The following is a 16,535-nucleotide window of genomic DNA, read 5'->3' as shown; positions in this document are numbered from 1 at the left end:
CTTCATTTTCTTGGCAATTTCTCGCATGGAATAGCCTTCATTTCTCAGAACAAAAATAGACTGATGAGTTTCAGAAGAAAGTTCTTTGTTTCTGGCCATTTTGAGCCTGTAATCGAACCCCAAAATGCTGATGCTCCAGATACACAACTAGTCTAAAGAAGGCCAGTTGTATTGCTTCTTTAATCAGGACAACAGTTTTCAGCTGTGCTAACATAATTGAAAAAGGGTTTTCTAATAATCAATTAGCCTTTTAAAATGATAAACTTGGATTAGCTAACACAACGTGCCATTGGAACACAGGAATGATGGTTGCTGATAATGGGCCTCTGTACGCCTATGTAGATATTCCATAACAAATCTGTCATTTCAAGCTACAATAGTTATTTACAACATTAACAATGTCTACACTGTATTTCTGATCAATTTGATATTATTTTAAATGGACAAAATAATTGCTTTTCTTTCAAAAACAAGGATATTTCTAAGTGACTCCAAACTTTTGAACGGTAGTGTATATTCCCATTCATATTTTAGTTTACTTGAGTGATTAGGAACACTTAAGTGGTAAGCCGTGACTTCCTGTTTCACTGGGGTATAAATATGAGGTGACATACAGGCCAAGTTCACATAGTCATCCATCACTATGGGAAAGACCAGAGAATACAGTAATGATGTGCGACTAAAGGTTGTTAAGCTGCACAAATCAGGAAATTGCTATAAGAAAATAGCTCAATGGTTGAAAATCAGGGCAATAATTAAGAAGAATAAAGCAACTGGAGATTTTAACAATCGGCCTGGAAGAGGATGTGTGTCTATATTGACCCCACGCACAGTGAGAAGGATGGTTTGAGTGGCCAAAAAAACCTCCAAGGATCACAGCTAGAGAATTGCAGACGTTAATTGAGTCTTGGGGTCAGAAAGTCTCCAAAACTACGTTCAGACGCCACCTACATAACCACAAGTTGTTCAGGAGGGTTGACATAAAAAAGCCTGGGCTGTCATCAAACAACAAACTCAAGCGCCTACAGTTTGCCAGAGGTGACTGGAACTTTCAATGGGACCGGGTTCTATGGTCAGATGAGACCAAAATAGAGCTTTTTGGAAACAAACACCAGAGGTGGTTTTGGCGTAGACAGAAAGATAGCCATGCAGAGAAGTCCCCACTGTGAAGTATGGTGGTGGATCTTTGATGTTGTGGGGCTGTTTATCTTCCAAAGGCCCTGGACAACTTGTTAGAATACATGGTTTCATGGACTCCATCAAGTACCAGCAGATATTAAATCAAAACCTGACTGCCTCTGCTAGGAAGCTTCAACTGGGCCGTGGTTGGATCTTCCAGCAGGACAATGATCCAAAGCACACCTCAAAATCAACACAAAAATGGTTCACTGACCACAGAATCAATGTTTTGCCATGGCCATTCCAGTCCCCTGACCTAAACCTGTGTGATGAGCTGAAGAGGAGAGTCCACAAGCGTGGACCTCAGAATCTGAAGGATCTGGAGAGATTCTGTAAGGAGGAGTGGTCTCAGATCCTTCAGAGCTGCTATCTTGACAAAGGGAGGTTGCACAAAGTATTGAATGAAGAGGTGCCAAGAATTATGATCAGATTCATCATTATTTTTCAATTATTTTACTTTAATTAAAGGTTAGATTGTTGTGAATATTTTGAATGAAAGACCAAGACGATAAACAATAAAGATTTGTTTTTCACAGCCCTCATATTTACCCAGGGTGCCTATATTAGTGGAGGGCACTGTGCGCTATTCTGAAAGTGTGTGTGTTTGTACCTTCATCTCAACAGCACTATTCATTACTGGGTTTGTAACTGGCTGGAACCACTAGGGACGGTGGGAGAGAGAAAGAATCAATACTAACAAACTCCAAACACACGGTGGGTTGGTGTGTGTGTGTGTGTGTGTGTGTGTGTGTGTGTGTGTGTGTGTGTGTGTGTGTGTGTGTGTGTGTGTGTGTGTGTGTGTGTGTGTGTGTCACTATAGATCCCTGGCAGGTGCAGGTGGTAATAATGCTGGCAGGTTGAGGTCCTTCAGAGAGTGAAGGAGTGATCCCATCTATTCCCTGTTAGGAGGTTCAGAGCTGGGTTGCTATTCAACACTTAGTGACAAATGGATTGGTAAAAACAGTTTTACCTGTAATGTGATTGATTGATTATCCTCCTGATGTGTGTACATACCTGTCTCCCAGTAACTAAGTGAATGAAGAGCATGGTAGCGATGATGATGATGATGATGATGAGGATGATCACTCTGCTATTCAGGTAAGGTTACTGAAGGGATAAATAGAATTAAATAGAAATTCAATGGAATGAATTTAACATTACATAGGATAACAGGACATGAGCCTGTCTCTATTCTCCATGGTGCTAACAGTGTAGGTGCTAAAAAATGTATGACTATGTTAATTAAAAGGTTGGCATGGCAACAGAGGCTCAAGAGGCCAGAGTGAGCTTGGCATGCACACACATACACACAATAGAGTGTAGTGTAAGCAGTTGTCCCCTTGTGCATTGTGAGATGGGGTGGGGTCTGCACCTCGAGCACAAACACCTCAGAACTCTTAAAAGGGAGCGAGGGGGGGCACAAGGGAGATGTAGAACAAAGCAGAACTGCTAGGAGCAGAGAGGAAGACAGACTGAATGTGTTAGAGAGAAGAGAGAGACAGAGAGACAGAGAGAGAGAGGAGGGGAGAGGGGGGACAGAGAGGGAGAGAGAGAAGAGACATACATAGAGACAGAGCGAGAGAGAGAGAGGGGAGGGGAGGGGAGGGGAGGGGAGGGGAGGGGAGGGGAGGGGAGGGGAGGGGAGGGGGGAGAGAGAAGATACATACATAGAGACAGCACGAGAGAGAGAGAGCAAGAGGGGGTTGAGAGAGAGAGAGAGTGGGGGTTGAGAGCGTATGGTAAGTCTTTAGATCCTATTTGTAAATACTTGGAGGACCTAGGCATGCCCTCCTAAAACAGTTCAGCTCCTCTCTCTCTCTCTCGCTCGCTCTCCCCCTTCCTCCCTCTCTCTTTCTCTCTCTATCCCCACCCCCCTCTCTCTCTCTATCTTTCTCCTCTCTATCCCTCTCTCTCGCTCTCTTCTCTCTCTTCATCCCCCACATATGTATTATCCTACCCTTCTATCTAATTCAATTCCCTCACTCATCCCCTCACACACAAACACACTTTATATACAAAAGTATGTGGACACCCTTTCAAATTAATGGATTTGGCTATTTCAGCTACACCGTTGCTGGCAGGTGTATAAAATCGAGCGCACATCGATGCAACCTCCATAGACAAACATTGGCAGTAGAATGGCCTTACTGAAGAGCTCAGTAACTTCAACGTGGCACAGTCATAGGATGCCACCTTTTCAACAAGTCAGTTCGTCAAATTTCTGCCCTGCAAGTGCTGTTATTGTGAAGTGGAAACGTCTAGGATCAACAACGGCTCCTCCGCGAAGTGGTAGGCCACACAAGCTCACAGAACGGGACCGCCGAGTGCTGAACAGCGTAGCGCATAAAAATTGCCTGTTCTCGGTTGCAACACTCACTACCACATTCCAAACTGCCTTTGGAAGCAACGTCAGCACAATAAATGTTACTCGGGAGCGTCATGAAATGAGTTTCCATGGCCGAGCAGCCGCACACAAGCCTAAGATCACCATGCTCAATGCCAGGCTTCGGCTGGAGTGGTGTAAAGCTCGCCACCATTGGACTCTGGAGCAGTGGAAACGTTTTCTCTGGAGTGATGAATCACGATTTCACCATCTGGCAGTCCGACTGACGAATCTGGGTTTGGCAGATGTCAGGAGAACGCTACCTGCCCCAATGCATAGTGCCAACTGTAAAGTTTGGTGGAGGTTTTTCATGGTTCAGGCTAGGCCCCTTAGTTCCAGTAAAGGGAAATATTAATGCTACAGCATACAATAACATTTTAGACAATTCTGTGCTTCCAACTTTGTGGCAACAGTTTGGGGAAGGCCCTTTCCTGTTTCAGCATGGCAATGCCCCTGTGCACAAAGCGAGGTCCATACAGAAATGTTTTGTTGACATCACTGTGGAAGAACTTGAGTGGCTTGCACAGAGTCCTGACCTTAACCGCATCGAACACCTTTGGGATGAATTGGAACACCGACTGCGAGCCAGGCCTAATCGCCCAACATCCGTGCCCGACCTCACTAATGCTCTTGTGGCTGAATAGAACCAAGTCCCGCAGCAAAGTCCCAACATCTACTGCAAAGCCTTCACAGAAGACTGAAATAGCAGCAAAGGGGGGAACAACTCCATATTAATACCCATGATTTTAGATTGAGATGTTCGACGAGCAGGTGTCCACATACTGTATGTTTATGTACATTGTGTGTCTGAATGTGTGCGTATCTGTGTCAGTCTCAGTGTGTGTGTGTGTGTGTGTGTGTGTGTGTGTGTGTGTGTGTGTGTGTGTGTGTGTGTGTGTGTGTGTGTGTGTGTGTGTGTGTGTGTGTGTCTGCGTTTCCAGTGTCCACTGACCTGCCGACCAATAGGAACTCCCCCACCAGTCCCTGTCGTCTCATGGCCATGAGGATGTTCCTGACCGTCATGCCCTCACAGAAGCAGGCTACCACCCTGGCCTTGGGCAGGTGGGCTCTGAGACGCTCCAGCAGCCTGTCAAAACTCTTCTCCCCCGCGTTGCTCCATATCTTACCTACCATAGGACACACACCAGGAGATGAGGTAAGTGATTAAGGAGTAATTTAATTTTCCCTGTTTCACTTCATGTAATTTCCCCAAGGGAAACTTACCTAATATCCTATTCGCCACACAGTGCACTACTTTTTCACATGGCAGTGCACTACATGAAAAATAGGGTGTAATTTGCCCTGAGATAGTCCCATGTGGCACTCAGACTAGATGTACTTCCCGGTTAATGACATCCCCAGTAGGATCTTACCAGAGTGGGCGATGCAGATGCCCTCCTTGGCAGCCATATCCTTGAAGGCCTCCATCCCACTCTCCCCGTAGTTACCTAGGAGACAGGAGAGAGGGCGGTGAGCGACAGGAAGAGAGAGGGACAGGGGAAAGAGAGAAAGAGAGGATGTGTGTCATGTATAGAATGCTCAAAAAGACTAATAGTCTTAGTTCTAAATGAATACTCACAATAGAGAGAGAAACACACATACATACACATATATATATATATAGAGAGAGAGAGAAATATATATATAGAGAGAAATAAATATATATATACAGTGGGGAGAACAAGTATTTGATACACTGCCGATTTTGCAGGTTTTCCTACTTACAAAGCATGTAGAGGTCTGTAATTATTATCATAGGTACACTTCAACTATGAGAGACGGAATCTAAAACAAAAATCCAGAAAATCACATTGTATGATTTTTAAGTAATTAATTTGCATTTTATTGCATGACATAAGTATTTGATACATCAGAAAAGCAGAACTTAATATTTGGTACAGAAACCTTTGTTTGCAATTACAGAGATCATACGTTTCCTGTAGTTCTTGACTAGGTTTGCACACACTGCAGCAGGGATTTTGGCCCACTCCTCCCTACAGATCTTCTCCAGATCCTTCAGGTTTCGGGGCTGTCGCTGGGCAATACGGACTTTCAGCTCCCTCCAAAGATTTTCTATTGGGTTCAGGTCTGGAGACTGGCTAGGCCACTCCAGGACCTTGAGATGCTTCTTACGGAGCCACTCCTTAGTTGCCATGGCTGTGTGCTTCGTGTCGTTGTCATGCTGGAAGACCCAGCCACGACCCATCTTCAATGCTCTTACTGAGGGAAGGAGGTTGTTGGCCAAGATCTCGCGATACATGGCCCCATCCATCCTCCCCTCAATACGGTGCAGTCGTCCTGTCCCCTTTGCAGAAAAGCATCCCCAAAGAATGATGTTTCCACCTCCATGCTTCACGGTTGGGATGGTGTTCTTGGGGTTGTACTCATACTTCTTCTTCCTCCAAACACGGCGAGTGGAGTTAGACCAAAAAGCTCTATTTTTGTCTCATCAGACCACATGACCTTCTCCCATTCCTCCTCTGGATCATCCAGATGGTCATTGGCAAACTTCAGACAGGCCTGGACATGCACTGGCTTAAGCAGGGGGACCTTGCGTGCGCTGCAGGATTTTAATCCATGACGGCGTAGTGTGTTACTAATGGTTTTCTTTGAGACTGTGGTCCCAGCTCTCTTCAGGTCATTGACCAGGTCCTGCCGTGTAGTTCTGGGCTGATCCCTCACCTTCCTCATGATCATTGATGCCCCACGAGGTGAAATCTTGCATGGAGCCCCAGACCGAGGGTGATTGACCGTCATCTTGAACTTCTTCCATTTTCTAATAATTGCGCCAACAGTTGTTTCCTTCTCACCAAGCTGCTTGCCTATTGTCCTGTAGCCCATCCCAGCCTTGTGCAGGTCTACAATTTTATCCCTGATGTCCTTACACAGCTCTCTGGTCTTGGCCATTGTGGAGAGGTTGGAATCTGTTTGATTGTGTGTGGACAGGTGTCTTTTATACAGGTAACGAGTTCAAACAGGTGCAGTTAATTAATACAGGTAATGAGTGGAGAACAGGAGGGCTTCTTAAAGAAAAACTAACAGGTCTGTGAGAGCCGGAATTCTTACTGGTTGGTAGGTGATCAAATACTTATGTCATGCAATAAAATGCAAATTAATTACTTAAAAATCATACAATGTGATTTTTTGGATTTTTGTCTCACAGTTGAAGTGTACCTATGATAGAAATTACAGACCTCTACATGCTTTGTAAGTAGGAAAACCTTCAAAATCGGCAGTGTATCAAATACTTGTTCTCCCCACTGTATGTAACGGCTGTCAATGTCGTTCTCCTCCTCAGACGAGGAGGAGCATGGATCGGACCAAGATGCGGATTGGTAAGTATTCATGATTTAATGGCAAACCAACAAACACTACAAATTAACAAAACAACAAACGTGACTAACCTGAAACAGTCCTGTGTGGCCCAAACGCTGACACAGGAACAAACACCCACAAAACACCAGTGAAACCCTGGCTGCCTTAGTATGACTCTCAATCAGAGACAAACGATACACACCTGTCTCTAATTGAGAATCATACCAGGCCGAACACAAAACCCAACATAGAAATACAAAACATAGACTGCCCACCCAACACTCACGCCCTGACCAATAAAGACATACAAAACAAGAGAAAACAGGTCAGGAACGTGACAGTATAGATATATATAGAGTCTGCTCTGTGTTTAACACACATTCATCAGACTGGTACTGTATAGATATATATAGAGAGTCTGCTCTGTGTTTAACACACATTCATCAGACTGGTACTGTATAGATATATATATAGTCTGCTCTGTGTTTAACACACATTCATCAGACTGGTACTGTATAGATATATATAGAGAGTCTGCTCTGTGTTTAACACACATTCATCAGACTGGTACTGTATAGATATATATAGAGTCTGCTCTGTGTTTAACACACATTCATCAGACTGGTACTGTATAGATATATATATAGTCTGCTCTGTGTTTAACACACATTCATCAGAAGAGAAAGTGGATGACCTGAAATGTATGCTAATGAAGGGGAGTGCATGCTGGCAGAGTGTTTGATAGGATTCCCCTTTCTTTCTCTCTCTATCCCTGTTGTTTCTCCCTCTCTTTTACCATCTCTCATCTCTCCCTTTATTCCCCCCTTCATTATCTACCTTTCTTTTAGTATCAGTTTTTCACACGATCATTCATCTCCCAGCTCTGATCCCCTCACAAGTCCCAGTGGGCTCCAACCATCAAATAATTACACAGAGAATGTACCATGTAATAGTATCAGGTCTGTATGGATGTAGTTAGCAGGAGCAGAGCCCATGTAGCCATGTGTAAAATCCTGTGTGTGTGTGTGTGTGTGTGTGTGTGTGTGTGTGTGTGTGTGTGTGTGGGGTGGGGTGGGGGGGGTGGGGGGGTGCGTGTGCGTGTGCGTGTGCGTGTGCGTGGTGTGTGTGCGCGTGCGCGTGCGTGTGCGTGTGTGTGTGTGTGTGTGTGTGTGTGTGTGTGTGTGTGTGTGTCTTGGGTAGCAGAGCAATGTGTAAAGTCCTGTAATTAGTGTCTCGGTGAGAGGAGTAGGAGACAGATGGTACAGACAGCCCACCCCCTTACTAATGAACACATGTATGGCCATGCCCACACACACTTAAAAAGCACAAATTCACATACATAGGGCCTGGCTATGTGAACATTCCTGTGACAGAGAACAGAGGCTGCCAGTGAGAGGAGATCCGAGTCTTTAGCCCCTCACATCAACTCAACACCAGTCACAGAACACACATCTCGACACGAACACATACTATAGTACTTACTATATAATGTTGTAGTATACCGTAGAATACTATACTACACACTGCAGTATCTCTCGATTGTGTAGTGCTTACTATATAATGTTGTAGTATACCGTACAATACTATACTACACACTGCAGTATCTCTCGATTGTGTAGTGCTTACTATATAATGTTGTAGTATACCGTAGAATACTATACTACACACTGTAGTATCCCTCAATCATGTGGAGTACTTACTATAGCATTTTGTAGAATACTATATTAAATACAACAGTATTGTTGAAGGGAAAAAAACACTGTAATAAATACTACAGTAATGTCCGCAAAAACACTACAGTGTCTGCAAAAACAATCAGTAGTAATATAGCAATATAGTAATAGTACAGTATTCATTTGCATATATCCCACCCACTACCATCCCCCCATATCCCAATTTGTGCCACCAATGAGTGAGTTACCTACATGCCAAGTATAGAGCATATGTTGTGTTCTCTACAGGGAGAAGAAAAGAGTAGAAGCTCTGAACTACGGTAGCTGTTCAGAGTCCAGTTCTACTTCATTGCAGGTTAAAGAGACTCTTTTAGGGAAAAGGAGGGATACCTAGTCAGTTGTACAACTGAATGCATTCAACTGAAATGTGTCTTCTGCATTTAACCCAACCCCTCTGAATCAGAGAGGTGTTCAGCACCCAGGGAACAGTGGGTTAACTGCCTTGTTCAGAGGCAGAATGACAGATGTTTACCTTGTCAGCTCAGGGATTCGATCCGGCAACCTTTCAGTTACTGGTCCAACACTCTAACCACTAGGCTATTTAGTAGTTCTCTAATACATTTCCTCAAGGAGAAAGCCCCACTTCTATGTCAAAGATAATAAAACAAAAACTCTACAGTATACTACAGTCATGCAAAAACACTACAGTAAATACTACAGTATACTACAGTCATGCAAAAACACTACAGTAAATACTACAGTATACTACAGTCATGCAAAAACACTACAGTAAATACTACAGTATACTACAGTCATGCAAAAACACTACAGTAAATACTACAGTATACTACAGTCATGCAAAAACACTACAGTAAATACCACAGTATACTACAGTAATGTCCGCAAAAACACTACAGTAAATACTACAGTAATGTCCGCAAAACACTACAGTAAATACTACAGTATACTACAGTAATGTCAGCAAAAACACTGCAGTGAATATAATAGTATATAAACATGGTAATACTACAGTATTCATACCATAGTATACTATTATATTATTATTAAATATTATTATATTTAATATTATATTATTAAACACACACACCAACCACACAAACACACACACACACACACACACACACACACAGACACACACACACACACACTCCAGCCCTTAACAAGATAGCACGTAACCACCTTCACACTCAGTCAAACTGGGAATAATTTGTGAAGCACACACAGCTACACACAAACACACAGTGGGAGACTGATGGAGAGCCGGCTTCCTGGTGGGATAGAGGAAAATAGAGACCGGAGAAAAAGATATCTCTATCCAAAATATAATATCTTTCGAGACACAGAAGTGAGCGGATCAGAACAGCAGCCAACAACACATAATGTGCTCTCCATTCAGCCTCAGCTGTCACGGCCGTTCCCATCACAATGGCAATTATCTGCTCAGGACAAACCAATTCTCACCAGGACTCTGGCTCACACCAGAAACACCTGCCCCCTTCACCTCTTATCTCAGCCCCTTCACCTCTTATCTTCTAACGTCTAGAAGTTTCTTTAAGTGCAGCTCAGACTCAGATCTCTCTCCGTTTATCTTTTCTTCCTCTCGTATCTCCTCTCTGGTTTCTCCTCTCCATCATCTGAAGTCATGGGTATAACATGCTGTAGTTGCCTAACAAGAAATAACGTTCACCTGTCCACCTGTGTGGTCCAGTGGTTCGTCCCACAGACCTCAGCACACATGTATACCACAGTCACCGTGGGTTCCAATCTGACCCATATCCTTCTGACTCACAATGTCTCCTGTCTCCTCTTCACTGTCCTATTTCAATAAATACAACCCCCCCCCCCCCCACCCCCCAACAAAAAAGAGAGAATCTTTTTGTAATGTTCCCCTACTGTTTGTGTGTTCAGTTTTCCGTTAGTTAGGGGAACATTCTATCTATGTTAGTAAACACCTTATGATAATGTTTTAATCATGTTTTGATGTTCGAGTTAGATCATTCCCTTAACGTCAAACAGAACCTATTCAGAACGTGGTGACCGCGTTCACAGACTACACAATATTATTGTTTTAGACACGTTTCATGGGACGTTGCAAGAACATTCATGTGTCCAGTTTTCTGAGGGTTAGGACAATATTCCTTCAACGTCTCACCAAACAAACACAGAACGTGGTCACCATGTTCTCAGAATATACAATATTATTGTTCTAGACACGTTAAACACAGAACGTGGTCACCATGTTCTCAGAATATACAATATTATTGTTCTAGACACGTTTCATGAGAATGTTGCAAGAATATTTATTTTTATTTTTTAAATGACTTGTTACTGTTGCCAAGCCAATTAAGGCCCTGATTGGTGAACCACTGATCCATCCAGAGCTCATTGTCAAGGATACTCACACACAGTGCTTTTAATATTCCGCTTTTTCAACTTACATATTTGACACACATGATTACATTTTGAATGTTGATTTCTCAAGTAATTATTATTCAGCAGTCCTCACCTGGAATTTGAACTACCAACCTCTTGGGACCAATCTTCTTTCTACGTCACAATGTCTGTGTCTTGTATCACTTATTCTGACTACTATCATTTGTGATGTGATTGACTTATTTCAGCTATTTAAAGGCTTTCACTATCGTTGTCTTTTGTTGGTGGGCCTTGTTAACCTGTTAAAATGATCCTCCTGAATCACTATGATCAATACAAGTTTGTCTTGAGTGTATTATTTAACAGAGCTGAGATGTGAATATACCCCATTGCTTACAGCCTTCCACCTATCAAGTTGTTTCTGATCTACACTACTGCCTAGGAAGGAGGGGTTTGGGCTTCTTCTGGACAGGGCCGAACTATACTGGCCCAATAAGCACATGTCCTAGATATATCCCATATTGGGACAGTGGCTAGGGTGTTCGTCATTGGTGTTGTTGGCCTGTGTTTGAGACCCGCTATGTGAATCCCACTACTCCAACATTCTTAGCAAAATATTTTAATGTCATTTGTCTGCTCTAATTAAATGTGTTTCTCAGTAGCTTGGCTTCCATCCAATTGGCAACAGATTTTCATGTGAATATTAGAAAATCTGCATAATGAAAATATGAGCATTTTCCCACCAGTGGTGTGTTTCCACCAAATGGATTTGTTGCTGATAAAAATCAGTGTGTGTGTCACACCCTGACCATAGTTTGCTTTGTATGTTTCTAGGTTTTGTTTGGTCAGGGTGTGATCTGAGTGGGCATTCTATGTTGTATGTTCCTGTTCGTGTGTTCCTGTGTTTAGTGTTCACTATTTCGGGACTGTTGCGTCTTCGTTTATTTTGTCAGTTTATTGTTTTTGTTCTTTATTGAAAGTATTCTAATAAATATGAATACTCGCTTAACCGCATAACACGGTGCCTGACCAGTAACGCGCTGCTTATAATAAGCACTAGATCTCCAGTGCTCACCCACAGCCCGGTTCAACCACTGCACTCTGGAGGGTCCGGGCTAGAGTAGTTATCCAGCCTGGGGGAGTGGTGCCAAGGCTGCGCAACAGAGCTCCAGTGCTCCCCCACAGCCCGGTCCTTCCGGTGCCTCCTCCAAACACCAGGCCTCCTGTAGGTCTCCCCAGCCTGGTGGGTCCTGTGGCAGCCCCACGCACCAGGCTGTCTCTCCGTCTCCTCCCTACAGGTGCGCCTGTCTGTCCAGCGCCGTCTGAGCCGCCCGTCTGTCCAGCACCGTCTGAGCCGCCCGTCTGTCCAGCGCCGTCTGAGCCGCCCGTCTGTCCAGCGCCGTCTGAGCCGCCCGTCTGTCCAGCGCCGTCTGAGCCGCCCGTCTGTCCTGAGCCGTCAGAGCCGCCCGTCTGTCCTGAGCCGCTAGAGCCGTCCGTCAGTCAGGAGCCGCCAGAGCCGTCCGTCAGCCAGGAGCCGCCAGAGCCGTCCGTCAGCCAGGAGCCGCCAGAGCCGTCCGTCAGCCAGGAGCCGCCAGAGCCGTCCGTCAGCCAGGAGCCGCCAGAGCCGTCCGTCAGCCAGGAGCTGCCAGAGACGTCCGTCAGCCAGGAGCTGCCAGAGCCGTCTGTCAGCCAGGAGCTGCCAGAGAGCTGCCCTTCAGTCCGGAGCTGCCCTTCAGTCCGGAGCTGTCCTTCAGTCCGGAGCTGCCCTTCAGTCCGGAGCTGCCCTTCAGTCCGGAGCTGCCCTTCAGTCCGGAGCTGCCCCTCAGTCCAGTGGGGCACTTTAGTAGGGTTGGCAGTCCTAGGTCGGCGGCGAGGGTCGCCGCTCAAAGGACGCTACTAAAGTGGACTAAGACTATGGTGGAGTGGGGTCCACGTCCAGCACCAGAGCCGCCCCCGCAGACAGATGCCCACCCAGACCCTCCCCTATAGGTTCAGGTTTTGCGGCCGGAGTCCGCACCTTGGGGGAGGGGGGGGGGGGTACTGTCACGCCCTGACCATAGTTTGCTTTGTATGTTTCTATGTTTTGTTTGGTCAGGGTGTGATCTGAGTGGGCATTCTATGTTGTATGTCTAGTTTGTCTGTTTCTGTGTTTGGCCTGATATGGTTCTCAATCAGAGGCAGGTGTTAGTCATTGTCTCTGATTGGGAACCATATTTAGGTAGCCTGTTTTGTCATTGTGGGTTGTGGGTGATTGTCTATGTTAGTTGCTTGTGTCAGCACATTTCTTATATAGCTTCACGTTCGTTGTTCGTTAATTGTTTTGTATAGTTTGTTCAGTGTTCTCTGTTTATTAAATTCATGATGAAAACATACCACGCTGCATTTTGGTCCTCCGATCCTTCCAACTACTCCTCCTCAGACGAGGAGGACGACGAGCGTGACAGTGTGTATGTGTTTACATTACATTTTCAACTCTACCGATAGCTTTCTCACAAAAACTGTTGCGTTAAATAGCCAATGTGTCTTCTCTGGTCTTGGCACGTGCGCTATAGCCAACAGCTTGCAGATACAGTGTGGGTAGGCTGTGTCGGTAGGTTAGTCTACATGCTGAGATTATTAAGGATATGAGCGCAATTATTTTTATTTGTCAAAAAAGGCAGTCAAGCGTCGATCATCATGTCACCAGAATCAGACCCTGGATATTTATTAGAAAGGAGCATCAAGATCACTGCACTTTCACCTCCTTGTGAAGTTCATCAGAACTTTCACCACCTTGTGAAGTTCATCAGAACTTTCACCACCTTGTGAAGTTCATCAGAACTTTCACCACCTTGTGAAGTTCATCAGAACTTTCACCACCTTGTGAAGTTCATCAGAACTTTCACCACCTTGTGAAGTTCATCAGAACTTTCACCACCCTGTGAAGTTCATCAGAACTTTCACCACCCTGTGAAGTTCATCAGAACTTTCACCACCCTGTGAAGTTCATCAGAACTTTCACCACCTTGTGAAGTTCATCAGAACTTTCACCACCCTGTGAAGTTCATCAGAACTTTCACCACCTTGTGAAGTTCATCAGAACTTTCACCACCCTGTGAAGTTCATCAGAACTTTCACCACCCTGTGAAGTTCATCAGAACTTTCACCACCCTGTGAAGTTCATCAGAACTTTCACCACCCTGTGAAGTTCATCAGAACTTTCACCACCTTGTGAAGTTCATCAGAACTTTCACCACCCTGTGAAGTTCATCAGAACTTTCACCACCCTGTGAAGTTCATCAGAACTTGTACCACCCTGTGAAGTTCATCAGAACTTGTACCACCCTGTGAAGTTCATCAGAACTTGTACCACCCTGTGAAGTTCATCAGAACTTTCACCACCTTGTGAAGTTCATCAGAACTTTCACCACCCTGTGAAGTTCATCAGAACTTTCACCACCCTGTGAAGTTCATCAGAACTTTCACCACCCTGTGAAGTTTATCATAAATTATTTCATCTGTAGCCTAATAAACGGCATGGTTTCACAACATGTCATGTCATCATGTCATCACAACATGTCATCGCGTGACTCCAAGTTCACTTTCGATATGATGGTTATATCAGTATTTGACACAAAAAGATCCCACCTTGTCTAGCGTAAAGATCCCACCTTGTCTAGCGTATTTTGTTTTGTCGACATTTGGAATGTTTACCGACAAATATTTCATTTCATTACATTTTTTATCCAACATGTACTTTAATCTCGCATAAAAACGTTGGATGGAAACCTTGTCATTGATAGATGGGAATCTGTAGGATTTCCCCTTGAGCATGAATTCAGACCACATTAAATCTATACAGCTGAGCATCTCAAAGAGAACTCTATCCCACACCACAGATACAATGTAGTACAAACGTGTCATTGATAAGCTCATTTTAATTAGATCAGATAAGTGTGTTGTAACTATTGCCAAATAAGTACATTAACATACTGCACATACTGTATAAGAACGTGAGAGCAGGGTGACTGGCTCCCCTAGAGGACAGAGTCTGGAACACGGGCCACAAGCACCAATGTCAAACTCCCTAACCACTGTCCCAATCCTCTAGGACATGTGCTTATTGGGCCAGTAAAGTTAGGCCCTGTCCAGGAGAAGCCCTAACCCCTCCTTCCTAGGCACTTTTGTAAATTAAACAATTTGATTAAACAATAGGGTGAATGCACTTTGAAGTAAATCTCAGCTCTGTTAAAAATACACTCAAGACAAACTATTTTATTGATCATAGTGATTCAGGAGTAACATTAAAACAGGTTAACATGCCCCACCAGCATTAGACAACTAGACAAAAAGCCCTTAAATTACTGAAATAAATAAATCAATGATGAAAATAGTCAAATGAATCGATACCTGACAGACATGGTTGTGAAGCAGGAAGATGGGAGTACCGTGAGACAAGAGATTCTAATCTCAGCAGGAAGATGGGAGTACCGTGAGACAAGAGATTCTAATCTCAGCAGGAAAATGGGAGTACCGTGAACCAAGATGTTCTAATCTCAGCAGGAAGATGGGAGTACCGTGAACCAAGAGGTTCTAATCTCAGCAGGAAGATGGGACTACCGTGAACCAAGAGGTTCTAATCTCAGCAGGAAGATGGGAGTACCGTGAACCAAGAGGTTCTAATCTCAGCAGGAAGATGGGAGTACCGTGAGACAAGAGATTCTAATCTCAGCAGGAAGATGGGAGTACCGTGAACCAAGAGGTTCTAATCTCAGCAGGAAGATGGGAGTACCGTGAGACAAGAGATTCTAATCTCAGCAGGAAGATGGGAGTACCGTAAAACAAGAGATTCTAATCTCAGCAGGAAGATGGGAGTACCGTGAGACAAGAGATTCTAATCTCAGCAGGAAAATGGGAGTACCGTGAGACAAGAGATTCTAATCTCAGCAGGAAGACGGGAGTACCGTGAACCAAGAGGTTATAATCTCAGCAGGAAGATGGGAGTACCGTGAACCAAGAGGTTCTAATCTCAGCAGGAAGATGGGAGTACTGTGAACCAAGAGATTCTAATCTCAGCAGGAAGATGGGAGTACCGTGAACCAAGAGGTTCTAATCTCAGCAGGAAGATGGGAGTACCGTGAGACAAGAGATTCTAATCTCAGCAGGAAGATGGGAGTACCGTGAACCAAGAGGTTCTAATCTCAGCAGGAAGATGGGAGTACCGTGCGACAATAGATTCTAATCTCAGCAGGAAAATGGGAGTACCGTAAAACAAGAGATTCTAATCTCAGCAGGAAGATGGGAGTACCGTGAGACAAGAGATTCTAATCTCAGCAGGAAAATGGGAGTACCGTGAGACAAGAGATTCTAATCTCAGCAGGAAGATGGGAGTACTGTGAACCAAGAGGTTCTAATCTCAGCAGGAAGATGGGAGTACCGTGAACCAAGAGGTTCTAATCTCAGCAGGAAAATGGGAGTACCGTGAGACAAGAGATTCTAATCTCAGCAGGAAGATGGGAGTACCGTGAGACAAGAGATTCTAATCTCAGCAGGAAGATGGGAGTACTGTGAACCAAGAGGTTCTAATCTCAGCAGGAAGATGGGAGTACCGT

At 44.4% G+C, this 16,535-nt stretch overlaps 1 pseudogene; it reads right to left on the bottom strand.

Moving 5' to 3' along the window:
• The window catches only part of LOC139548257 (metabotropic glutamate receptor 5-like), a 106,794-nt pseudogene that overhangs the window by 67,509 nt on the left and 22,750 nt on the right, over positions 1-16,535 (bottom strand).

The sequence above is a fragment of the Salvelinus alpinus genome, chromosome 21 (assembly GCF_045679555.1).
Source record: "Salvelinus alpinus chromosome 21, SLU_Salpinus.1, whole genome shotgun sequence".
In the NCBI taxonomy this organism is placed as follows: Eukaryota; Metazoa; Chordata; class Actinopteri; order Salmoniformes; family Salmonidae; genus Salvelinus; species Salvelinus alpinus.
This window is presented reverse-complemented; position numbering and strand designations above follow the sequence as displayed.